At 42.6% G+C, this 26766-nt stretch overlaps 1 long non-coding RNA gene across 1 annotated transcript in view; it reads right to left on the bottom strand.

Annotated features, from left to right (window-relative positions):
• The window catches only part of LOC125963538 (uncharacterized), a 63600-nt gene extending 37204 nt beyond the window's left edge, over window positions 1-26396 (bottom strand). Inside the window, exon 1 of the long non-coding RNA XR_007475612.1 lies at window positions 26353-26396. This is a non-coding gene — a long non-coding RNA (uncharacterized LOC125963538). The remainder of the gene's footprint in view (window positions 1-26352) is intronic.
• Between the last annotated feature and the right edge of the window lie 370 nt (window positions 26397-26766).

Raw genomic sequence — 26766 nt, 5'->3', positions numbered from 1 at the left:
CTACATGGGAAAAAGATCTGAAGAAGAATAGATATACGTATATGTGTAAAAGAACCACATCTTGCACACCTAGAACAAACAAAACTTTGTAATCTAATTTGCTGTGATAAAGAATAAAAATTAAATTAAAGAAACGAACAAGAAGTAATGAGACATAATCTTAAGGGGCTTTTCCTGGCACATTGCGTTCTCATTAACAACCTACAACACAACTTCCCTTATGGCTCTGTTGCCCTAGTAAACAGATTTGGTAAGGAGAAGTGCTGCCGCCTTCTGGTCGTTTCACGCAACAGCAGTAATGGTCACTTAATATTCAAAATAATTGCAGGCCTGTAAATGACACCTGCTATCAAAAAATGTCCTGGGGTCGTAAATTGACCAGAAAATTCAAAAGACGTCAACATTTCAAGAAGACAATTTCAAGAGGCATATTTTACGCACATTTTGTCTTTTCTTTTTTTTTCTCTTTAAAATAAAAGGGAATTGAAAAATGCGCAACATCAGCAATGAATAAAGCCATGCAAATCCAATTACAGAAATGTTCACCTCACAGCCGTCAGAATGTTCTTCAGCAAAAAGTCTACAAAGAATAAATGCGGAAGGGGTTTCAGAGAACTGTGTACCCTCTAGCTGCTGGGGGGATGTAAACTGGTAACAGCCAGTAGTGAGAACATAATGGAGGTGCGTTTAAGGGTAAAAACTGAGCTACCATGTGATCTGGTAGGTCCTTTGATGCGCCTATCACCTGAGCAGAGCAGAATGGAAGAGACACAGGCTGGCAATCCTGCACTGCAGGAACATTTAACATAGCCAAGACTTGGAAGAAACCAAAAGGTCCATGAACAGAAAAATGCACAAAGAGGAAGTGGTCCATGTACACAATGGAATATTAGCCATGGAAAACAATGAAACAGTGCCGTTGGCACCACCATATAAAGACCTAGAGATAATCACCCAACTTGAAGTAAGAAAGAAACTGAAAGACAGATATCCTATGACATCACTTCTAGGTGTTACCTAAAAGTTGATGCTCATGAACTTATTTCCAAGAGAAGGAAAAGCATGGATTAAGAAAAAAAATTATGTTTAACCAAATGGAAAAGTGTAAGGAATGTGTGAAGTAGGATATGGGGGTTAACAGACATGTACTAAGACATATGAAATATATAATCACAAAATACCTATGGAATACCAAGAGAGGTCTATGCAACACTCTGTAATAACCTACACAGGAAAGGACCCAAAGATGAATAGACAGATACATTGATATGATGAACCAGATTCTGTACACCTAGGAGAAACAAAATATTTTTATCAAGTTTGCTCTGATAATTAATAAAAATTAAATTTATAAAACAAACAAGAAGTAAGGAGATATAAGCTCTTGGGGATGTGCCCTGGCACATTCCACTCTAACTTGCAGCCTACTAACACGATTTCCAGGAAGGCTCTGCTGCCCAAAAACCCAGAGTTGGAAATGTAGAAATTGTGCTGCCTTGTGGCCGTTTCCCGCAAGAGCGGCTTTAAGCCCACAGCTAATGGTCTCTTAACATTCACAAGGACTCAGGGTTGCAAAGGACACCTGCCCTAAACAACTGTGCTGAGGTAGGGAATGGACAATAAAATTCAAAACTGGCAAATTTTTCAAGACGATAGTATGAAGAGGTAAGTTTGACTCACTCTCTTTTTTAAAAAAAGGAAAATGGGTGAAAGCTCAACCTCAGGAATTATTAGACCCATGCAAATCTAATCAACAAAAAGGTTTCAACTCACACCAGTCAACTGACCATCAGCAAAAGGTCTACAAACAATAAATTCTGAAGGGGTTTTAGAGAACTGTGTACCCTCTAGCTGCTGGTGAGATGTAAAGTGTTAACAGCCAATAACGAGAACAGAAAGGAGCTACGATTAAAAGTAAACATTGAGGTACCATTCAATCCAGCAGTCACACCACTGGGCCTCTCACCTGAGAAGACCAGAGTCGAGAAGACCTGGGCTGCAAAAGCTGCACTGCAGCCTTATTCACAATAGCCAAGACAGTGAAGCAATCAAAATGTCCATCAACAGATGTATGGATGAAGAAGAAGTGGTCCACTTTCACAATAGAATATTAGCCATGGAAAACAATGAAACACTTCTATCTGCGGTGCCATAGATGAGCTTGGAGATAATCACAGAATATGAGGTAAGTCAGAAAGCAAAAGACCTATGTCCTATGATATCACTTATAGGCGTTATCTAATAACTAACACAAATGAACATATTTCCACAGAGAAAGACACTCACAGACTTAGAAATTAAGTATGCTTATCTAAAAGGAAAGGTGGGCAGAATGGATAAATTAAGATTAGCGTTACCATACGTATACAAACACATATTATAAACATATATCAAAAAGACGGACCATATAGCAAGGGAGGTCTACGGAACACTCTGTAACATTTTACATGGGAAGAGGATCTGAACATGAATAGACACATATATTGTACAAATGAACTAGATTGTGTACATCTGGACAAACAATATCTAATCATTACCCCGATTGAATAAATTTTAAAAACCAAGAAGAAGTAATGAGACATAAACTTATGGGCATTCCTCCTGGCACATTCCATTCTAACTTACAACCGAGGACCACGACTTCCAGAAAGGCTCTGCTGCCCTAGTACCCAGATTTGGGAAAGGACAAATGCTGCCTCCTTGTGGCCGTTTCCCACAACAGCAGCTTTAAACCCAGTGCTAATGGTCACTAAATATTCACCGAACTTGCAGTTCTGTAATGACATCTGCCCTCCAAAAAAATCCTGGGGTCGAATATCGACCAAAAATTCAAAAAGGGCAACCTTCCAAGAAGACAGCTTCAAGAGATATATTGTACTCACACTTTATTTATAACAGAAAGGAAAAAGGCATGGAAAATGATGAATTTTAGGAATTTTTAAAGGCATGCAAACCCAAATTACAAAAACCTATCAGGTCACACCAGTCTGAATGGACATTAGCAAAAATGCTGCAAACTATAAATGCTGAAGGGATTGTGGAGAAGTTCGTACCCTCGGTTCTAAGGGAGACACGGTAAGAGCCACTAATGAAAACACAATGGAGGTTCTTTGAAAAGGTAAACATTGAGCTACTAGTCAATCAGTCACACCCACTGCCTGGCTTATCACCTGAGAAAATGAGAATCGAAATGTCACAGGCTGGCAATCTTGCACTCCAGCAATATTTAATATAGCCAACACTTGGAAGCATCGAAAATGTCCATCAACAGAGGAATGCACCAAGAAGTGGTCCATATACACAATGGAATATTACTCTAATAAAAACATAAATTAAATTAAAAAAACAAACAAAAGTAAGGAGACATCAGCTTTTGGGGGTTTATCCGGGCACATTCCACTCTAATTTACAACTGAGGAAGACCACTGGCCGGAAGGTCTGTTTCCCTAGTACCAGCATGGGGAACAAAGAAAGGCTGCCGCAATCTGGCCGTTACCTGCAAAAGCAGCTATAAAGCCTGTGCTAATGGTCACTTCATGTGAACAAGTACTGCAGGGCTGTAAATGAAACCTGCCCTCAAAATGTTTTGAGGGAGGTAATGGCCAATAAATTTCAAAATGTAACACATACTTTAAGAAAACACTTTGAAGAGCTAAGCTGTAATCACAGTTTGAAAAATAAAAAGGACATGCCTTAAAGCTCAATTTCAAAGGATTATGAGTCATATGCAATTTCAACCACAAAGAGGTATCAGCTCACACCAGTCAGAATATCCATCAGCACGAAAACTACAAACAAGAAATGCTGAAGCCATAAAAAGAAACGAAATTGAGCTGTTTGTAATGAGGTGGATAGACCTAGAGTCTGTCATACAGAGAGAAGTAAGTCAGAAAGAGAGAGACAAATACCGTATGCTAACACATATACATGGAATTTAAGAAAAAGAAAATGTCATGAAGAACGTAGGGGTAAAACAGGAATAAAGACACAGACCTACTAGAGAATGGACTTGAGGATATGGGGAGGGGGAAGGGTAAGCTGTGACAAAGGGAGAGAGAGGCATGGACATATATACACTACCAAACGTAAGGTAGATAGCTATTGGAAAGCAGCAGCATAGCACAGGCAGATCAGCTCGGTGCTTTGTGACCGCCTGGAGGGGTGGGATAGGGAGGGTGGGAGGGAGGGAGACGCAAGAGGGAAGTGATATGGTAACATATGTGTATGTATAATTGATTCCTTTTGTTGTAAAGCACAAGCTAGCACAGCATTGTAAAGCAATTATACTCCAATAAAGATGTTAAAAATAAATAAATAAATGCTGAAGGTGTTGTGGAGAAATGCATACCCTCAACTTTAAGTGGGATGTAACCTGGAAAGAGCCACTAATGAGCACAGAATCGTAGTGCGTTTAAACGGTAAACCCTGAGATACCATATGATACAGGAGGCCCACTCCTGGGCCTATAACATAAGAAGACAGAATTGGAAAGACACAGGCAGGCAAATGTGCAGTGCAGCAGTATTACAATAGCCAAGACATGGAGGCAACCAAGAAGTCCATCAAGAGGTGAGTGGACAAAGAAGAACTGGTACATGTACAGATGGAATATTAGCTAGGGAAGAAAATGAAACAATGCCATTTGCAGCACCGTAGATGATTCTAGAGGTAATCAGGCAAATTGTACTAAGTCAGACAGCAAAAGACACATATCCTATAATATCACTTATAGGTGTTAGCTAAAAATTGATACCAATGAAGATATTTCCACAGAGAAAGGCAATCACAGATTCATTCAACAAAGTTATGGTTCACCAAATGGAAAGGTGTGAGGACTGGATACATTCGGATATTGGTGTTAACATAGACATAGAAACACGTGTGAAATATATAATCATCAAAGACCTATGGAATACCAAGAGAAGACTACTCAACATTGTGTCATAACCTACATGAGAAAATGATCTGAAGAAGTATAGATACATGTATATGTGTAAAAGAACTACATCTTACACAACTAGAACAAACAAAACATTTTAATCAAATTTGCTCTGATAAAAAATAAAAATTAAAAAAGAACAAGAAGAAAAAAGAGTGGGAAAAAAAGAACAAGAAGTAATGAGACATACACTTAAGGGGCTTTTTGTTGGCACATTGCATTCTAATTTACAACCAGAACACGACTTCCATTAAAGCTCTGTCATCACTAATATAGCAGTTTTATAAGCAATGTTGAATGTAGCTTAAAAGAAGTCTCACTAATTATTGACAGTAAAAGGAAAACAAACAAAAGTAAAAATCTCACGGCAAAAAGTATACAGAGAGTAAGGGTAGTAGATCAAACACTTATTAAACTTCTGTAAAGAATAAAAGACAACAGTAGTATTTTTTTTTTCAAAAAAAGAGAGGGCCCAAATAAATCAGAAATGAAAGAGATGATGTTACAAGAGCCACCACAGAAATACAAAGTATCCTAAGATACACACAGGGTAACTCAGGGCTCAGACTGGACAGAGCCCACTCTCCATTCCCCTGTACATGACTTACAGGAGCCTCAGGAACTGAGGAGGGGGTCCCTGAGGAGAGGCACAAGATAGAAGATGCTAGGCATTAACATGACTGCATTCATCTTAAACGTGCCTGAACTACATTCACACGAGATGATTTTGTCCTGTATGTACATCAGCACCTCTAGTCGGAACTGCAGATCTTTGGCTTCACCACCTCTATGACAGCATTAGCTTCACCTGCTGTGGACCGTCTCCTATAGGATTTCTAGAACCACAAAGCATCGAAGCTTCACAGGACCCAGAGTCTGTGCGACTCCACTTCGAGTCTCAGAGTCTCAACTGCACTCAGAGACTCAGAGTCTCAACAGAGACTCCACTCTTGGAGGACACACACAAAGTAGTGGGCACATCAGGACCCAGGGGAAGGAGCAGTCACCCCGTAGGTGAATGATCATACCTAGCTGCTAGTTTTAGAGGGTCTCCTGCAGAGGCGGGGTGTGGCTGCGGCTCACCATGGGGACAACGACACTGGCAGCAGAAGTTCTGGGAAATACTCCTTGGTGTGAACTCTCCCAGAGTCCACCATTAGCCCCACCAAGAGCAAGGTAGGCTCCAGTGCTGGGTCGCCTCAGGCCAAACAACCAACAGGGAGGGAACCCAGCCCCATGCATCAGCAGACAAGTGGATTAAACTTTTTATTAAACTTTTATTTAATCCACAGACAAGCAGATTAAAGCTCTGCCCACCAGAGCAACACCCAGCTCTACCCACCACCAGTCCCTCCCATAAGGAAGCTTGCACAAGCCTCTAAGATAGACTCAATCACTGGAGAGCAGACAGCAGAAGCAAGAAGAACTACAATTCTGCAGCCTGTGGAAGGAAAACCACATTCACAGAAAGATAGAGAAAATGAAAAGGCAGAGGATTTTATACCAGATCAAGGAACAAGATAAATCCTCAGAAAAACAACGAAATGAGGTGGGGATAGGCAACCTTCCAGCAAAAGAATTCGGAATAATGATAGTGAAGATGATCCAAGACCTTAGAAAAAGAATGGAGGCAAAGATCGAGAAGATGCAAGAAATGCTTAACAAAGACCTAGAAGAATTAAGGAACAAACACCTAGAAGAATTAAAGAACAAACAAACAGAGATGAACAATACAATAACTGAAAATGAAAAATACACTAGAAGGAGTCAGTAGCAGAATAAATGTGGCAGAAGAACGGATAAGTGACCTGGAAGACAGAAAGGTGGAAATCACTGCCGTGGAACAGAATAAAGGAAAAGAATGAAAATAAATGAAGACACTCTAAGAGACTTCTGGGACAACATTAAACGCAAGAACATTCGCATTATAGGGGTCCCAGATGGAGAACAGAGAGAGAAAGGACTCGAGAAAATATTTGAAGAGATTATAGTTGAAAACTTCCCTAGCATGGGAAAAGAAATAGCCACCGAAGTCCACGAAGCGCAGAGAGTCCCAGGCAGGATAAACCAAAGGAGAAAAATGCCGAGACACACAGTAATCAAATTGAAAAAATTAAAGACAAAGAAAAATTATTGAAAGCAACAAGGGAAAAGTGACAAATAACATACAACGGAACTCCCATAAGGTTAACAGCTGATTTCTCAGCAGAAAATCTACAAGCCAGAAGGCAGTGGCATGATAAATTTAAAGTGATGAAAGGGAAGAACCTACCACCAAGAGTACTCCACCCAGCAAGTGTCTCATTCAGATTTGATGGAGAAATCAAAAGCTTTACAGACAAGCAAAAGCTAAGAGAATTCAGCACCACGAAACCAGCTCTACAACAAATGTTAAAGGAACTTCTCTAAGTGGGAAACACAAGAGAAGAAAAGGACCCACCAAGACAAACCCATAACAATTAAGAAAATAATAATAGGAACATACATATCGATAATTACCTTAAACGTGAATGGATTAAATGCTCCAACCAAATGACACAGGCTCCCTGAATGGATACAAAAACAAGACCCATATATATGCTGTCTACAAGAGACCCATTTCAGACCTAGGGACACATACAGCCTGAAAGTGAGGGGATGGAAAAAGATATTCCATGCAAATGAAAATCAAAAGAAAGCTGGAGTAGCAATACTCATATCAGATTAAATAGATTTTAAAATAAAGAATGTTACAAGAGACAAGGAAGGACACTACATAATGATCAAGGGATCGATCCAAGAAGATAGAACAATTATAAATATATATGTACCCAACATAGGAACACCTCAATATATAAGGCAACTGCTAACAGCTATAAAAGAGGAAATCAACAATAACACAATAATAGCAGGGGACATTAACACCTCACTTACACCAATGGAGATCATCCAGACAGAAAATTAATAAGGAAACACAAGCTTTAAATGACACAATAGACCAGATAGATTTAATGGATATTTATAGGACATTCCATCCAAAAACAGCAGATTACACGTTCTTCTCAATGGCACATGGAACATTCTCTGGGATAGATCACATCTTGGGTCACAAATAAAGCCTCAGTAAATATAAGAAAAATGAAATCACATCAAGCAGCTGTTCCGACCACAATGCTATGAGATTAGAAATCAATTACAGGGAAAATAACGTAAAAAACACAAACACATAGAGGCTAAACAATACGTTTCTAAATAACCAAGAGATCACTGAAGAAATAAAAGAGGAAATCAAAAACTACCTAGAGACAAATGACAACAAGACCACAATGATCCAAAACCTATGGGATGCAGCAAAAACAATTCTAAGAGGGAAGTTTATAGCAATAAAAGCCTACCTCAAGAAACCAGAAAAATATCAAATAAACAATCTAACCTTACACCTAAAGGAACTAGAGAAAGAAGAATAAAACCCAAAGTTAATAGAAGGAAAGAAATCATAAAGATCAGAGCAGAAATAAATGAAATAAAAACAATAGCAAAGATCAATAAAACTAAAAGCTGGTTCTTTGAGAAGATAAACAAAAATGATAAACCTTTAGCCAGACTCAAGTAAAAGAGGGAGAGGACTCAAATCAATAAAATTAGAAATGGAAAAGGAGAAGTTGTAACAGACACCACAGAAATACAAAGCATCCTAAGAGACCTCTACAAGCAACTCCATGCCAATAAAATGGACAACCTGGAAGAAATGGACAAATTCTTAGAAAGGTAAAACCTTCCAAGACTGAACCAGGAAGAAATAGAAAATATGAACAGACCAATCACAAGTAACGAAATTGAAACTGTGATTTAAAATCTTCCAACAAACAAAAGTCCAGAACCAGATGGCATCAGACATGAATTCTATCAAGCATTTAGACAACAGCTAACACCCAATCTTCTCAAACTCTTCAGAAATTTCCAGGGGAAGGAACACTCCCAAACTCATTATATGAGGCCACCATCACCCTGATACCAAAACCAGACAAAGATACTACAGAAAAAGGAAATTAGAGACGAATATCACTGATTAGTATAGATGTAAAAATCCTCAACAAAATACTAGGAAACAGAATTGAACAACACATTAAAAGGATCATGCACCATGATCAGGTGGGGTTTATCCCAGGGATGCAAGAATTCTTCAATATACACAAAGCAATCAATGTGATACACCATATTAACAAGTTGTAGAATAAAAATATGATCGTCCCAATAGATGCAGGAGACGCTTTCGACAAAATTCAACACCCATTTATGATTAAAAGTCTCCAAAATGTGGGCATAGAGGGAATCTACCTCAACGTAATAAAGGCAGTATATGACAAACCCACAGCAAACGTCATTCTCAATAGTGAAAAACTAAAAGCATTTCCTCTAAGATCAGGAACAAGACAAGGATGTCCACTCTCACCACTATTACTCAACATAGTTTTGGAAGTCCTAGACACAGCAATCAGAGAAGAAAAAGAAATAAAAGGAATACAAATTGGAAAAGAAGAAGTAAAATTGTCACTGTTTGCAAATGACACGATACTACACATAGTGAATCCTAAAGATGCCACCAGAAAACTACTAGAGCTAATCAATGAATTTGGTAAAGTTGCAGGATACAAAATTAATGCACAGAAATCTCTTGCATTCCTCTACACTAACAATGAAAGATCAGAAAGAGAAATTAAGGAAACAATCCCATTCGCCATTGCAACAAAAAGAATAAAATACGTAGGAATGAACCTACCTAAGGAGGCAAAAGACCTGTACTCAGAAAACTATAAGACACTGCTGAAAGAAATCAAAGATGATATAAACAGAGGGAGGTATAAACCATGTCCTTGGATTAGAAGAATCAATATTGTGAAAATGACTATACTACCCAAAGCAAGCTACAGATTCAGTGCAATCCCTATCAAATTACCAGTGGCTTTTTCTACAGAACTAGAACAAAAAAATCTTAAAATTTGTTTGGAGACACAAAAGACCCCGAATAGCCAAAGCAGTCTTGAGGGAAATTAAAAGAGCTGGAGGAATCAGACTTCCTGACTTCAGACTATACTACAAAGCTACAGTAATCAAGACTATATGGTACTGGCACAAAAACAGAAATATAGATCAATTGAACAAGATAGAAAGCCCAGAGATAAACCTACGTACCTATGGCTAACTCATCTATGACAAAGGAGGCAAAGATATACAATGGAGAAAAGACAGCCTCTTCAGTAAGTGATGCTGGGAAAACTGGACAACTACACGTAAAAGAATGAAATCAGAACACTCCATAACACCATACACAAAAATAAACTCAAAATGGATTAGAGATCTAAATGTTAGACCAGACACTATAAAACTCTTAGAGGAAAACATAGGCAGAACACTCTATGACATACATCACAGCAAGATCCTTTTTGACCCACCTCCTAGAGAAGTGGAAATAAAAACAAAAATAAACAAATGGGACCTAATGAAACTTCAAAGCTTTTGCACAGCAGAGGAAAACATAAACAAGACGAAAAGACAACCCTCAGAATGGGAGAAACTGTTTTCAAATGAAGCAAATGACAAAGGATTAATCTCCAAAATTTACAAGCAGCTCGTGTAGCTCAATATCACAAACACAAACAACCCAACCCAAAAATGGGCAGAAGACCTAAATAGACATTTCTCCAAAGAAGATATACAGATTGCCAACAAACACATGAAAGGATGCTGAACATCACTAATCATTAGAGAAATGCAAATCAAAACTACCTTGAGGTATCACCTCCCAGCAGTCAGAATGGCAATCATCAAAAAATCTACAAACAATAAATGCTGGAGAGGCATTTACTGGAGAAAAGGGAACGCTCTTGCACTGTTGCTTGGTATAGCCACTAGGGAAAACAGTATAGAGGTTCCTTAAAAAACTAAAAATAGAAGTACCATACGACACAGCAATCCAACTACTGGGCATTTGCCCTGAGAAAACCATAATTCAAAAAGAGTTATATACAACAATGTTCATTGCAGCTCTACTTACAATAGCCAGGACATGGAAGCAACCCAAGTGTCCATCGACAGATGACTGGATAAAGAAGATCTGGCATATATATACAATGGAATATTACTCAGCCATAAAAAGAAACAAAACTGAGTTATTTGTAGTGAGGTGGAAAGACTTAGAGTCTGTCCTCCACAGTGAAGTAAGTCAGAAAGAGAAAAATAAATACCGTATGCTAACAGAGATATATGGAATCTAAAGAAAACAAAGGTTAAGAAGAACCTAGGGGCAGGACAGGATTAAGGACACAGACGTAGAGAAAGGAATTGAGGACACGGGGAGGGGGAAGGGTAAGCTGGGACGAAGTGAGAGAGTGCCATGGACATATATACATTACCAAATGTAACATCGATAGCTACTGGGAAGCAGCCACATAGCACAGGGAGATCACCTCGGTGCTTTGTGACCACCTAAAGGGGTGGGATATGGAGGGTGGGAGGGAGATGCAAGAGGGAGGGGATACGGTGATATATGTATATGTATAATTGATTCACTTTGTTATACATCAGAAACTAACACTCCATTGTAAAGCAATTATACTCCAATAAAGGTGTAAAAGGAAAAAAAAAAAGAAAGCCCAGACATAAACCTACACACCTATGGTCAACTAATCTATGACAGAGTAGGCAAGACTATACAATGGAGAAAAGACAGTGCCTTCAATCAGTGGTGCTGGGAAAAATGGACAGCTACATGTAAAAGAATGAAATTAGAACACCCCCTAACACCATACAGAAAAATAAATTCAAAATGGATTAGAGACCTTAATGTAAGACCAGACAGTATAAAACTCTTAGAGGAAAACATAGGAAGAATACTCTAACATAAATCACAGCAAGATCTTTTTTGATCCACCTCCTAGAGTAATGCCATAAAAAAGAAAACTAAACAAATGGGACCTAATGAAACGTAAAAGCTTTTGCAAAGCAATGGAAACTACAAACAAGATGAAAAGACAACCCTCAGAATGGGAGAAAATATTTGCAAACGAATCAATGGACAAAGGATTAATCTCCAATATATATAAACAGCTCATGCAGCTCAATATTAAAAAAACAAACAACCCAATACAAAAATGGGCAGAAGATCTAAATAAACATTTCTTCCAAGAAGACATAGAGATGGCCAAGACGCACATGAAAAGCTGCTCAACATCATTAATTATTAGAGAAATGCAAATCAAAACTACAATGAGGTATCACCTCACACCTGTTAGAATGGGCATCATCAGAAAATCTACAAACAACAAATGCTGGAGAGGGTGTGGAGAAAAGGAACCCTCTTCCACTATTGGTGGGAATGTAAATTGATACAGTCACTATGGAGAACAGTATGGAGGTTCCTTAAAAAACTAAAAATAGAATTACCATATGATCCAGCAATCCCACTACTGGGCATATACCCAGAGGAAACCATAAATTCAAAAGACATATTCACCACAATGTTCATTGCAGCTCTATTTACAATAGCCAGGTCATGGAAGCAACCTAAATGCCCACAGACAGACGAATGGATAAAGATGTGGTACATATATAAAATGGAATATTACTCAGCCATAAAAAGGAATGAAATTGGGTCATTTGTAGAGACGTCGATGGATCTAGAGACTGGCATACAGAGTGAAGTAAGTCAGAAAGAGAAAAACAAATATTGTATATTAATGCATATATGTGGAACCTAGAAAAATGGTACAGATGAACCGGTTTGCAGGGCAGAAATAGAGACACAGATGTAGAGAACAAATGTATGGACACCAAGAGGGAAAAGCTGTGGGGGGGGGTGGCGGTGGGAGGAGTTGGGAGATTGGGATTGACATGTATACATTTATATGTATAAAATAGATAACCAGTAAGAACGTGCTGTATAGAAAATAAATAAAATTAAGTTAAAAAATTAAAAAATAAATAAGATTTTTTAAAAAACGGAAAAAAGTTATTCCCTTCACATACATGTATTTATATGAATGAATTATTTCCATGCTTATATCTATAAGTACAAAAGAGGAATAAAATCTACCTTGAACCAAAAAAGAACAAAAACACAGAACCCACCAGTTATACAGAGGAAAACCCTATCAGGGCACTTGCTCCACTGGTAAACAATTCTGAAGTTGGTCAGAGGTGGGGAATCGTCTCGCATGCAGCCAGCAGCCCCCACCCCACAAGGAGCGTCCTCATTGCAAAGCTGGGGAACCGTGCCGAGGCGTCTGTGAGTAAACGCGAGCTGAGCCCCAGGCCAGCTACTGCTAAACTGTTCCCACCCTTCTCAGGTAAAACACCTGAATATGTACAAGGACTTGAAAGCCTAGAGGAAGGGCCGTGGAGCCACACCAGCGACAGCACACCATCCGACTTGGTGCCTGCAGGCCAGCAAGGATTGTCCTGGCCCCGGGTGCTCTTCTGGAAGCTTTCCATTTCCCTGCCTGAGATACCCCTCCTGTCCAGGCCCCCACTGCTTTTTTCCTTCCTCACCTCTTCCCAGGGAGAAATTCCAGCGTAAGGTATGGGTGACACATCCTCTTCTTTAGCAGGTGGCAACACAGCAACTCCTGCAGAAAGTCCAGCAGAGCCCACTCACACCGGGCCACCCACAAAGCCGTGGCCCCTCACTCCCACCCACCAGCCCAGCCCCGAGACTGCTGACGGGGCAGAGAATATGGTGTCAGGAAGAGCTGCAGGGGCTCTTGCTGCCTGGAGCCGTGTTTATATTGACCTCAACCCAGGCACACCTGGGGAGGGCTGGCCCGCACGGTCAGGCTGCCCAGGTCAACCAATCATCACCCCTCAGGGGCTCACAGTTGCAGAAAATGGAACTTGCTGAACCGGCCAGGTCCAAGGAACAGGTGTGGGCTCTTGAGAGTCAGGATAGACAAGGGGCTGCAGCTCTGGCTTGTTTTCTAATCATTTTATCTGGCCCATGAGTGGGAGACAACTTCAAGAAAACCCTCTCCTAATGAGAGGAACCCAGGAGGCAGGGAGAGGAGGGGTGGTGGGTGGAGACAGAGGCCTTGTGCCCCAGCCGCAGTGGAAGTCACTGGAAGACCAGGTGGAGGGAAGCCCCACAGAGTGACGCCCAGTGTCACAGACCCATCGGAGCTGCTGTTTGTTAGCTCAGGTCCTGTTCTTAGGTGTTCTGTGTCAGCTCTGACTGACAGGTGAGCTGGGGGTGCTCTGCACTGAGGGCTATGTGCACAGTTCCTGTGTGCCCAGCCCTGCCAGGGTACCTGCCAAGGGGAGCTCTGTATCCTGGGAGGGGTCTGACCACGAGACTCCCGTGGGCTGCTGGGTAGCTGCACAGGTGAGCTCCATATCCTCGGAGGGACCTGACCACGAGAGCCCCGTGGGCTGCTGGGGACCTGGGAAAGGATGTCACGACAGTCAGTGAAGCCACTGAGGATATACATCCAGTAGTTCCTAATCCCTACACCCTGCTGGTCATTCTACCATCCACCAGGACATGGTATTCTGTATTAGACTTCAATTATGCCTCATTCTGTATTCCATTAGTCCCAGAGTCACAAGAAATTTTGACTTCTGAGTGGCAGGACTCAACATACTACAAAAACAATACTGCTGGGCCGTCCTGCCCCAAGGGTTCAAAAATTCCCACACCATCTTTGGGGAAACGTTAGCTAAACACCTAAAAGTTCTACCTCTGGAAAAGGGAACCCTCCTTCAATATGCAGATGACATTCTGATCACCAGCCCTACTAAGGAGGCCTCTGAACTACCTAGCCAATAAAGGATTGAAGGTGTCCAAGAAAAAGGCCCAAATATCACAGACTAAGGTGGCCTGCCTGGGCTCCATTACACAGAAGGTCGGAGAAGCCCATCCCAGGAAAGGGAAGAAGCCATTTGCAGCCTTACCCCCTTCTAAAACTAGAAGACAGCTTAGGGTTTCCTGGGGAGGCCGGGGATTATTGCATCTGGATCCCTAACTACAGTCTAATAGCTGGGCCTCTATATGAAACACTGAAAGGAAAAGATGATGATCCTTTCAAATAGAATCCAGAAGCGGCCTTTCAAGAATGCAAAGAGCAGTCAATTCAGACCCTTGCCCTGAAACTCCCTAATTTAGCTAAACCCTTTGAACTTTACATCCCCATAGAATGGGAATCGCCCTTGGAGTATTAGTGCAAAAACTGGGACCACTTGAAATGGAACAACGCAAGAATGCCCTCCAGGTAGGATAAACTACGGTCACCAATGGCTTGGCCCACCGCCCCATCCGGCCAGGGTACTGGGGGTATGTAAGAACATGGAAATCAGCAACCCGCAAGGCCAGCTCCCTCCTAAGGGAAAAGGACCCCACGTGGTGATCCTAACCACCCACCATGCCCCGCAGTTGCAGGGGTCACTCCGTGGGCACACTGACCTCGAGTGAGGAGGGCCTCCAACTTCAACGTCCAGACAGACAACCGGGGGGAACGGGTCCCCATGACGACCCGTGTGACCATCACTTGACCTGGAGTTTCTCTCAGAAAACAAGAGTGTGCCCCAAAAGAGCAGACTACTGCTTGCAGGACTTACTGCACCCAGAGGGGAGCTAATAAGCTTGGCGGGGGAACCATATATCATGCTGTCACCATAGAAAAACCTACAGACACCGTGGTGACGGCGGCCAATAAGACCGGCTGGCCTCCTAGCTACTTCAAAAGGCCGTTGACTCAGTGGCCGTCATGGTCCTGGATCACCACCGACCCTGGACTGTCTGGGAGTTGAGCGGGCAGGGCTCTGACACTTGGTGCTGTTTGTACGTTAACTCGGGGGCCTAATTGAAGAAAGCACAGACTACTGGTCAGAGTATCTAGGCCGGCAGAAACCGTCAGCCTAAGATGGCCGAACAAATGTATGGAGGGGTAAAACCAGCATCCCCAGCCTCTCTGCGCATCTCTTTCCTGGACCCTTAAAGGTCATTAGAATCTATAACACTTCCAATGCTGGTGCTCAGGCGGACGAGCAGTGAGGCAGGAGACCTGGGGACAATCAACCTCACCTGGAGGCTGCTGGGGAGAAGTTCTGCCCCTCCCCACAAGTGCGAGGACTCCCAACTCAGCACGAAGCAGTGAAAGAAGAGGGGTCTGCACCCACAGTGCCCCAAGAATGAGGAATAGGACAAAAGGCAGAGGAGTGGTTTGTCACTGGCAAAGCCCATGAAAAATTCCTGGGAGACAAAAATAGAATCTGGGCAATAAAATAAAGTCTAACCTTTTTTTCATCTGTGCTTTGTCTAATTTCACATGCTCCTAGGGTTCCGCATGCAGAGGTCCCACACCCGGCACTTCAGACCCGATTTCCTAATGCAGAATGGCTGGGTTGACATTTCAGCTCCCGGGGCCCCATGCAGACTCCACGACATAGAGCCTGAGCTGCAGCCAACCCGCCCCTCGAGAGCTCCGCCTCTCCCTCCCACTGATGCTGCTGGGGTCCCTACACAGCAGGTAAGCCCACAGCCCGTGGGGTAGTGCACGCTCTCATCTCTCCGTTCTCTGAAGAAAATATAAAATTTCCCTTGCTTCTGAACCAAACTCAGTCTCGATCTGTTGGCTCCAATGACACTGGGCAAGGGGAGCCTTGTTGGGGCCCACTCTGGTGGATCAGTCACAGAAATTGACAACATTGTAACATCAATGAACAGATGTGTGAGCAAAACTGTAATTAACATATAGCAGTGTATAAGCTTCGGGTAAAATAGGATGTTTCTAACACTTCCATTGGATATTTCCATCACTTTATATGGAGCACAGGGGCACTGCAATTCACCCGTTCCATAACCCTAACCCTAACTCTAACCCTAATCCTAAACTGAACTCTTTACCTAACCCTTACACTACACGGTACCCTAATCCTAATCCGTACACTAACAATAACGCATAACCTAACACGTACCCTAACCCTAACCCTGAAATGTACCCGATCCCTAACGCTATCCCTAACCCTGACCTTAAACCTAACCCTAACCGTAAACCTAATCCTAACCCGTACACTCACACTAACACGTACAATAACACTAATGCGTACCCTAACACTAACGCATACCCTAACACACACGCTGACCCTAAACCGTTATCGTACCCTAACCTGTACCCTAATCCCTCCCCATTCCCTAAGCCTAACCCTAACACTATCCCTAACCTGAAGCCTTACCCTAAGCCATCCCCTAATCTTAACCCATACACTAACACTAACATGTACCCTAACAAGTACACTAAGCCTAAACCATTGTCGTACCCTAACCTGTACCCTAAACCATCCCCATTCCCTAAGCCTAACCCTAACACTATCCCTAACCCGAAACCTTGCCCTAAGCCGTCCACTAAACCTAACCCGTACACTAACACTAACCTGTACCCTAACAAGTACACTAACCCTAAACCATTGTCATACCCTAAACTGTACCCTAAACCATCCCTGTTCCCTATCCCTAAACCTAACCCTAACACTAACCCTTACCCAAAGCCGTACCCTAAACCGTCCCGTAATCCTAACCTGTGCACTAACACTAACCCATACCCTAACACATACGCTAAACCTAAACAGTTGTCGTACCATAACCTGTACCCTAAACTGGCCCCATTCCCTAACCCTAACCCTAACGCTAACCCTAATCCTTACACGAAGCCTTACCCTAACACGTCCCCTAATCCTAAACCGTACACTAACACTAACCCATACCCGAACACGTACACTAACCATAAAGTGTTGTCATACACGAACCTGTACCCTAACCTAAACTGTCCCCGTTCCCTAACCCTAAATCTTACCCTAAGCCTTACCCTAACCCGTCCCCTAATCCTAACCCATACGCTAACAGTAACCCATACCCTAACACGTACACTCACCCTAAACCATTGTCGTACCCTAACCTGTACCCTAAACCCTCCCCATTCCCTAAGCCTAACCCTAACACTATCCCTAACCCAAAGCCTTACCCTAAGCCATCCCCTAATTCTAACCCATACACTAACACTAACCTGTACCCTAACAAGTACCCTAACCCTAAACCGTTGTCATAATCTAATCTGTACCCTAAACTGGGCTTCCCTGGTGGTGTAGTGGTTGAGAGTCTGCCTGCCGGCGCAGGGGACACGGGTTCGAGCCCTGGTCTGGGAAGATCCCACATGCCGCGGAGCGGCTGGGCCCGTGAGCCACATCTGCTGGGCCTGCGCGTCTGGAGCCTGTGTTCCACAAAAAGGGAGGCCGCGATAGTGAGAGGCCCGCGTACCGCGATGAAGAATGGCCCCTGCTTGCTGCAACTAGGGAAAGCCCTCACACAGAAATGAAGACCCAACACAGCCAAAAAATAAAAATAAATTAATTACCCTAAACTGTGTCCGTTCCCTAACCCTTACCCGAAGCCTTACCCTAACCCTTCCCCTAATCCTAATCCATACACTAACACTAACACCTACCCTAACACGTACGCTCACCCTAAACCGTTGCCGTACCCTAACCTGTACCCTAAACCGTCCCCGTCCCCTAACCCTAAACCTTACCCGAAGCCTTACCCTAACCTGTACCATAATCCTAACCTGAACCCTACCATGAACTCATACGCTAACATGTATGCTAAACGAAAACCGTTGTTGTACCCTAACCTGTACCCTAAACCGTCCCCATCCCCTAACACTAACCCTTACCCAAAGCCTTACCCTAACCCGTCCCCTAATCCTAAACCGTACACTAACCCGTACCCTAACACATACGCTATCCCTAAACTGTCCCCATTCCCTAACTCTATCCCTAACCTAACCCTAACACTTACCGGAAGCCTTACACTAACCCATTCCCTATTCCTAACACGTACGCTAATCCTAAACTGTTATCGTACACTAACATGTACCTTAAACAATTCACGTTCCCTAACCCTAAACTGTTGTGGTACCCTAACCTGTACCCTAAACCGTCCCAGTTCCCTAATCGTAACCCTAACCCTAAGCCTAACACTAACCCTTACCCAAAGCCTTACACTAACTCATCCCCTAATCCTAACCCGTACACTAAAACTATCCCATACCCTAACCTTAAACTGTTGTCGTACCCTAACCTGTACCCTAAACCGTCCCCTTCCCCTAACCCTAACCCTATCCCTAAACCCACTTATAGGCCTATAGCTCAGGAAAATTACAATAACAAGACACAACCACCCCAAAGTTTAGGGCTGCTGTGTTTACAAGGGCCTCGACTACGGTACAACTTAAATATCCTAGAAAGAGAAAAAATGGATAAAGAAATTTTCGTACTTACGTACAATGGAATATCACTCAGCAATGAAGTCAATGTCATCAGGCCCGTAGAAGCATAATGAATGGATTTAGGTACGATGATTCTAAGGAAATAAGTCACACAGAAAAAGAAACTTATGATAAGATATCACTTATAGAGGGAATGAAAACTTGGCTACACATGAACAGAATTACAAAACAGAACAGAGTCTCACATTTAGAAAACCAACTTATGCTTTCTTAAGGGGAAAGGTGAGTTGGGGTGCTGTGTAAAACCAGAGATTGAAATTAGCACAGATACCATTCCATAAGCCAAATATGTAACAGACAAGACCTACACCTTGCTCAATGAATTAGATTCAAAACGGCCTATTCACCGCAGAAGAATATATCGGACAATAAGAATATTAAAACGTATGTATTTATATGTCTCCGTAAGAGAATGTAGTGTGTGTAGAGCAGCATACACAGCCAGTAAAATCAGCTAAACCCCATTATAAAAATAAATTTCAAAACCAAAACACAAAGCCAGTGAAGGAGAGAAAACTCTTAAATAATCGTTCACGGCTTGTGATGAAACTTGGATTTACCACTTCTACACCCACAGCTGGGTGAGACATAAGGCAGGACATTTGGGGCTGAGAGGATTGGTGAGGTTCGGTGAGCAAATGCAGCCCCTTTGAAGTAATACTGCATGCTACCCATTCCATGGGTCCCAACTCTCCAGGTTGAAGGGATTCTTCCTACAGCTAAAACATGCATGGGAAACCCAGAGGATGCTCCACTGTGTGATCGGGCAACGTTTCTAAAACGCATCTCATTCTTTGTACCTTGGTGCACGGATTCGCCATTCCAGATGCTTTACTAAAAATCTCCCCACATGGAGAGTCACTGCCTTTAAACTCCTGTTTGGCACAGTTTGCAATTTCTGCGGAGGATGAAAGGGAATAGGGAGAACCAATGAGAGACTAGCTGTAGGTGTTTGGACGGTCACATTTTACTCTAATTTCCCACCAGGAAGAAGAATTAACAAAAGGCTCAGCGTGCCGTGACAAAATGAGAAGAGGGCCTGACGCAATCCTGCGGTTTTGCACCCAGCTCACAAAAAAGCGAGTTGAAAAAAGGAGCTCCGGGTCACTGCAATTCACAAACCTGCAGAGTTATACGGGACAGCTATCGTCCAAAAATATATTGAGGTAAGGCTACGAAGAGGACTTGAAAGCACGGCAAAATTGCAGGAAATAGATTTCAGGAGGTAGATTGAAACACCATTTAAAGTATATGAAAAGCAGCAGAACTTCGACAATGATGCACTTGGCCAAAAAGTATGTATGCTTTTTTTGCTGAATACATGCAGGAAAAAAGCATACGCACTTTTTGTCAAAATAAGCAAGCCTGCAACGGAGATCTGCACTACAATGAAGTCTCACTTCCCATCGGTCAAAAGGGCCATCTAAAAAAAGTGTAAAAACCAGAAAGGCAGGACAGGCCATGGAGAACAGGGGGCCTTGTTATGCTGATGGGCGGGATGTAAATTGCAAACAGCCACTCTGGAGAACTGTATGGTGTTTCCTGAAACATCTAAAAAACAAAGCTACAGAGCCTAGGGCACTTCCACTTATGGCCCTATAGCTTAGGAAATTTAAAATCAACAAGACACAGCCACCCCAAAGTTTAGGGCTGCTGTGTTTACAAGAACATTGACTACGGTACAACTTAAATATCCCAGAAAGCGAAAAATGGATAAAGAAGTTGTGGTACTTACGTACAATGCAATATCACTCAGCAATGAAATCTATGTCATCAGGCCCGTAGCAGCATAATGAGTGGATTCAGGTACGATGATTCTAAGGAAATAAGTCACACAGAAAAAGAAACTTATCATAAGATATCACTTATAGAGGGAATGGAAACTTGGCTAAACATGAACTGAATTACAAAACAGAACAGAGTCTCACATTTAGAAAACAAACTTATGCTTGCTTAAGGGGAAAGGTGAGTTGGGATGCTGCATAAATCCAGAGATTGAAATTAGCACAGATACCGTTCCATAAACCAAATATGTAATAGAAAAGACCTACTGCTTGCTCAACGAAGTGGACTCAACACCCCCTATTCACCACAGAGGAATATATCTGACTAGTAAGAATCTTAAAACCTATGTATCTCCATAAGAGAATCAAGTGTCTGTAGAGAGGCATAAACACAGCAGTGAAAATCAGCTGAACCCCATTACAAAAATAAATTTCAAAAACGAAACACAATGACAGTGAAATAGAGAGCAATTCTTAAATAATTCATTCAGGGCTTGCGATGCAACCTGGATTTACCACATCTACACCCAGAGCTGGGTGACACATAAGGCCGGACACTTGGGGTGATAGGATTGGTGAGGTTCGGTGAGCAAATGCAGACCCTTTGAAGTCATATTGCACGGTACCCATTCCATGGGTCCCAACTCTCCAGGTTGAAGGGATTCTTCCTAAAGCTAAAACATGTATGGGAAACCCAGAGAATGGTACACCATGTGATCGGGAAATGGTTCTAAAACGCATCTCATTTTTCGTCACCTTGTACTCGGGTTCACCATTCCAGACGTTTTACTAACAATCTCCCCACTTGGCACGTCAGTGCCTTTAACCTTCTGTTTGACACAGTTTGCAATTTCTGCGGAGGATGAACAGGAATAGGGAGACCCAATGAGAGACTAGCTGGAGGTGTCTGGACGGGCACATATCACTTTAATTTCCCATCAGGAAGAAGAATGAACCAAAGGCTCAGCATGCCCTGCTGGAAGCAGAATAGGGCCTGAAGCAATCCTGCAGGTTTGTGGCCAGCTCAAAAGAAAGCGAGTTTAAAAAAGGAGCTCAGGGGCACTGTAATTCACAAACCTGCACAGTTATAAATGACAGCTATCGTCCAAAACTATATTGAGGTAAGGCTACGAAGAGGACTTGAAAGCAAGGAAGAATTGCAGGAAACTGATTTCAAGAGGTAGATTGGAGTTGCCTTTAAAGCATATGAAAAGTGGCAGAACTTTGACAATGATGCACTTGGCCAAAAAGGGCGTATGACTTTTTTCCTGAATACATTCAGGAAAAAACGCATACGTGCTTTTTCTTCAACCAAGCAAGCGGGCAACGGAGATCCGCACTACACTGAAGTCTCACTTCCCACCGGTAAAATGGGCCATCTGAAAAAAGTGTAAAATCCAGAAAGGCAGGACAGGCCATGGAGAACTGGGAGCCTTGTTATGCTGATGGGGGGGATGTAAATTGCCAGCAGCCACTGTGGAGAAGTGTATGGTGTTTCCTGAAACCTCTAAAAAACAAAGCTACAGAGACTCGGGCACTTCCACCTATGGCCCTATACCTTAGGAAAATTAAAATCAACAAGACACAGCCACCCAAAAGTTTAGGGCTGCTGTGTTTACAAGAACCTCAACAACGGTACAACTTAAATATCCCAGAAAGAGAAAAATGGATAAAGATGTTGTGGTACTTACGTACAATGGAATGTCACTCAGCAATGAAATCAATGTCATCAGGCCCGTAGCAGCATAATGAGTGGATTCAGGTACGATGATTCTGAGTGAAATATGTCACACAGAAAAAGAAACTAGTCATAAGATATCACTTATAGAGGGAATGTAAACTTGGATACACATGAACTAAATTACAAAACAGTACAGTCTCACATTTAGAAAACAAACTTTTGCTTGCTTAAGGGGAAAGGTAAGTTGGGGTGCTGCATAAAACCAGAGATTGAAATTAGCACAGATACCGTTCCATAAGCCAGTAATAGACAAGATATACTCCTTCCTCAACGAAGTGGACTCAACACCACATATTCAATGCAGAGGAACATGTCTGACTAGTAAGAATCTTAAAATGTATGTATTTGTAGGTCTCCATAAGAGGATCAAGTGTGCATAGAGTGACATAAACACAGCAGTGAAAATCAGCTAAACCCCATTATAAAAATGAATTTCAAAAACAAAACACAAAGACAGTGAAAGAGAGAGAAATTCTTAAATAATTCGTTCAGGGCTTGTGATGAAACCTGGATTTACCACATCTACAACCACAGCTGGGTGAGACATAAGGCTGGACACTTGGGACTGAGAGGATTGGTGAGGTTCGGTGAGCAAATGCAGACCATTTTAAGTAGTACCGCGTGTTACCCATTCCATGGGTCCCAACTCTCCAGGTTGAAGGGATTCTTCCTACAGCTAAAACATGCGTGGGAAACCCAGAGGATGGTCCACAGTGTGATCGGGCAAGGTTTCTAAAACGCATCTCATTATTCGTCCTCTGGTACTCGGGTTCGCCATTCCAGACGCTTTACTAACAATCTCCCCACTTGGAGAGTCAGTGCCTTTAACCTCCTGTTTGGCACACTCTGCAATTTTTGCAGAGGATGAACGGCAATAGGGAGAACCAATGAGAGACTTGCTGTAGGTGTTTGGAAGGGCACATTTCACTCTAATTTCCCACCAGGATGTAGAATTAACCAAAGACTCAGCGTGCCGCGCTGGAACCAGAATAGGGCCTGAAGCAATCCTTTTGATTTGCGGCCAGCTCACAACAAGCGAGCTGAAAAAAGGAGCTCAGGGGCACTGCAATTCATAAAACCTGCAGAGTTATAAAGGACAACTATCGTCCAAAAATATATTGAGGTAAGGCTGCGAAGAGGACTTGACAGCAAGGCGCAATTGCAGGAAACAGATTTCAGGAGGTAGACTGGAATTGCATTTAAAGCATATGAAAAGTGGCTGATCTTCAGCAATGATGCACTTGGCCAAAAAGGGCGTATGCGTTTTTTCCTGAATATATTCAGGAAAAAACGCATATGCCCTTTTTGGCCAACCAAGCAAGCGTGCAATGGAAATCCGCACTACAATGAAGTCTCACTTCCCACCAGTCAAAAGGGCCATCCGAAAAAAGTGTAAAAACCAGAAAGGCAGGACAGGCCATGGAGAACAGGGAGCCATGTCATGTTGATGGGCGGGATGTAAATTGCCAACAGCCACTCTGGAGAAGTGTATGGTGTTTCCTGAAACATCTAAAAAAAAAGCTACAGAGCCTAGGGCACTTCCTCTCATGGCCCTATAGCTTGGGAAAACTAAAAATCAACAAGACACAGCCAGCCCAAAGTTTAGGGCTGGTGTGTTTACAAAAACCTCGACTACTGTACAACTTAAATATCCCTGAAAGAGAAAAATGAATAAAGAAATTGCGGTACTTACGTACAATGAAATATAACTCAGCCATGAAATCAATGTCATCATGTCCATAGCAGCATAATCAGTGGATTTTCGTACGATGATTCTAAGTGAAAGAAGTCCCACAGAAAAAGGAACTTGTTTTAACATATCACTTATAGAGGGAATGTAAACGTGGCTACACATGATCTGAATTACAAGACAGAACAGAGTCTCACATTTAGAAAACAACTTATGCCTGCTTAAGGGGACAGGTGAGTTGGGGTGATGCATAAAACCAGAGTTTGAAATTAGCTCAGATACGGTTCCTTAAACCAAATATGTAATAGACAAGACCTACTCCTTGCTCAACGAACTGGATTCAACACCCCCTGTTCACCACAGAAGAATATATCTGACTAGTAAGAATCTTAAACCTATGTATTCATATGTCTTCGTAAGGGAATCAAGGGTGTGTAGAACGGCATAAACACAGCAGTGGAAATCAGCTAAACCCCATTACAAAAATAAATTTCAAAAACAAAACACAGGGACTTCCCTGGTGGCACAGTGGTTGAGAGTCCGCCTGCCAATGCGGGGGACGCGCGTTCGTGCCCCAGTCCGGGAAGATCCCACATGCCGCAGAACGGCTGGGCCCGTGAGCCATGGCCGCTGGGCCTGCGCGTCCGGAGCCTGCGCCCCGCAATGGGAGAGGCTGCAACAGTGAGAGGCCTGCGTTCCGCAAGAAAAAAAAAAAGACAAAACACCAGGACTGCAAAAGACAGAGAAATTCTTACAAAATTCGTTCATGGGTTGTGATGCAACCTGGATTGACCACATCTACACCCACCACCAGGTGACACATAAGGCTGGACACTTGGGACTGAGAGGACTGGTGCGGCTGGGTGAGTGAATGCAGACCCTTTAAAGTAATACTGCGTGCTACCCATTCCATGGGTCTCAACTCTCCAGGTTTAAGGGAATCTTCCTACAGCTAAAACATACATAGGAAAGCCAGAGGATGGTCCATTGTGGATCAGGAAAGGTTTCTAAAATGCACGTCATTTTTCCTCTCCTGGTGCTCGTGTTCGCCATTCCAACCTTTTTACTAACAACCTCGCCACTTAGAGAGTCAGCGCCTTTAACTTTCTATTTCTCACAGTGTGCAAGTTGTGCAGAGGATGAAAGGAAACAGGGGGAGCAAATGAGAGATTCGGTGTAGGTGTTTGGTCGGGCACATTTCACTCTAATTTCCCATCAGGAAGAAGAATTAACCAAAGGCTTAGCCTGACACCCCAGAACTAGAATAGGGCCTGAAGCAATCCTGCAGTTTTGTGGCCAGCTCACAGAAAAGGGAGTTGAAAGATGGAGCTCAGGGGCACTGCAGTTCACAAACCTGCAGAGTCATAAACGACAACTATCGGTTAAAAATATATTGAGTTAAGGCAAAGAGGATTCGAAAACAAGGCAGAATTGCAGGAAACTGATTTCTAGAGGTCAATTGGAGTCACCTTTAAATCACATGAAAAGCAGCAGAACTTCGACAATGATGCAGTTGGCCAAAAAGTGCGTATGCATTTGTTCCTGAATATATTCAGGATAAAACACATACGCACTTTTTGGCCAACCAGGCAAGCGGGAAATTCAAATCTGCACTACAAAGAAGTCTCATCCTAACACGTACCCTAACCCTATCCCGCTACCATACCCTAACCTGTACCTGAGACTGTACCCGTTCCCTAACCCTAAACCTAACCCTTACCCTAAGCTGTACACGAACACTAACCCATACGTTAACATGTACCCTAACAGTAACACATAGCCATACACTAAACTTTATCCTAACCCTACCCCATATCTTAACCCTTTCCCGAAACCGTACCATAACCCATACCCTAATCCTAACCCATCCCCTAACACTAATCCATAACCTAACCCATACCCTAATCCTAACCCATACACTAACACGTACCCTAACCCTAAGCCATTGTCATACCCTAACCTGTATCCTAATCCATACCCATTCCCTAACCCTAACCCTTACACTATCCCGTACCATAATCCTAACCTGTACACTAACACTAAACCGTACCCTAACACTTACCCTACTCCTAACCCGTGGTCATACCCTAAACTGTACCCCAAACCATACCCATTCCCTAACCCTAACCCTAAACCTTACCCTAAACCATACCTTAATCCTAACCCGTACACTAACACTAAACTTTACCCTAACACGTACCCTAACACTAACCCTTTGTTGTTCCCTATCCTCTACCCTAAACTGTACCCGTTCCTTAACACTAAACCTAACCCTAACCCGTACCCTAACCCATACCTAACAC

This window comes from Orcinus orca, chromosome 2 (assembly GCF_937001465.1).
Source record: "Orcinus orca chromosome 2, mOrcOrc1.1, whole genome shotgun sequence".
Classification (NCBI taxonomy): domain Eukaryota; kingdom Metazoa; phylum Chordata; class Mammalia; order Artiodactyla; family Delphinidae; genus Orcinus; species Orcinus orca.
The sequence above is the reverse complement of the archived record's forward strand: the minus strand, read 5'-3'. Positions and strand labels throughout refer to the sequence as shown.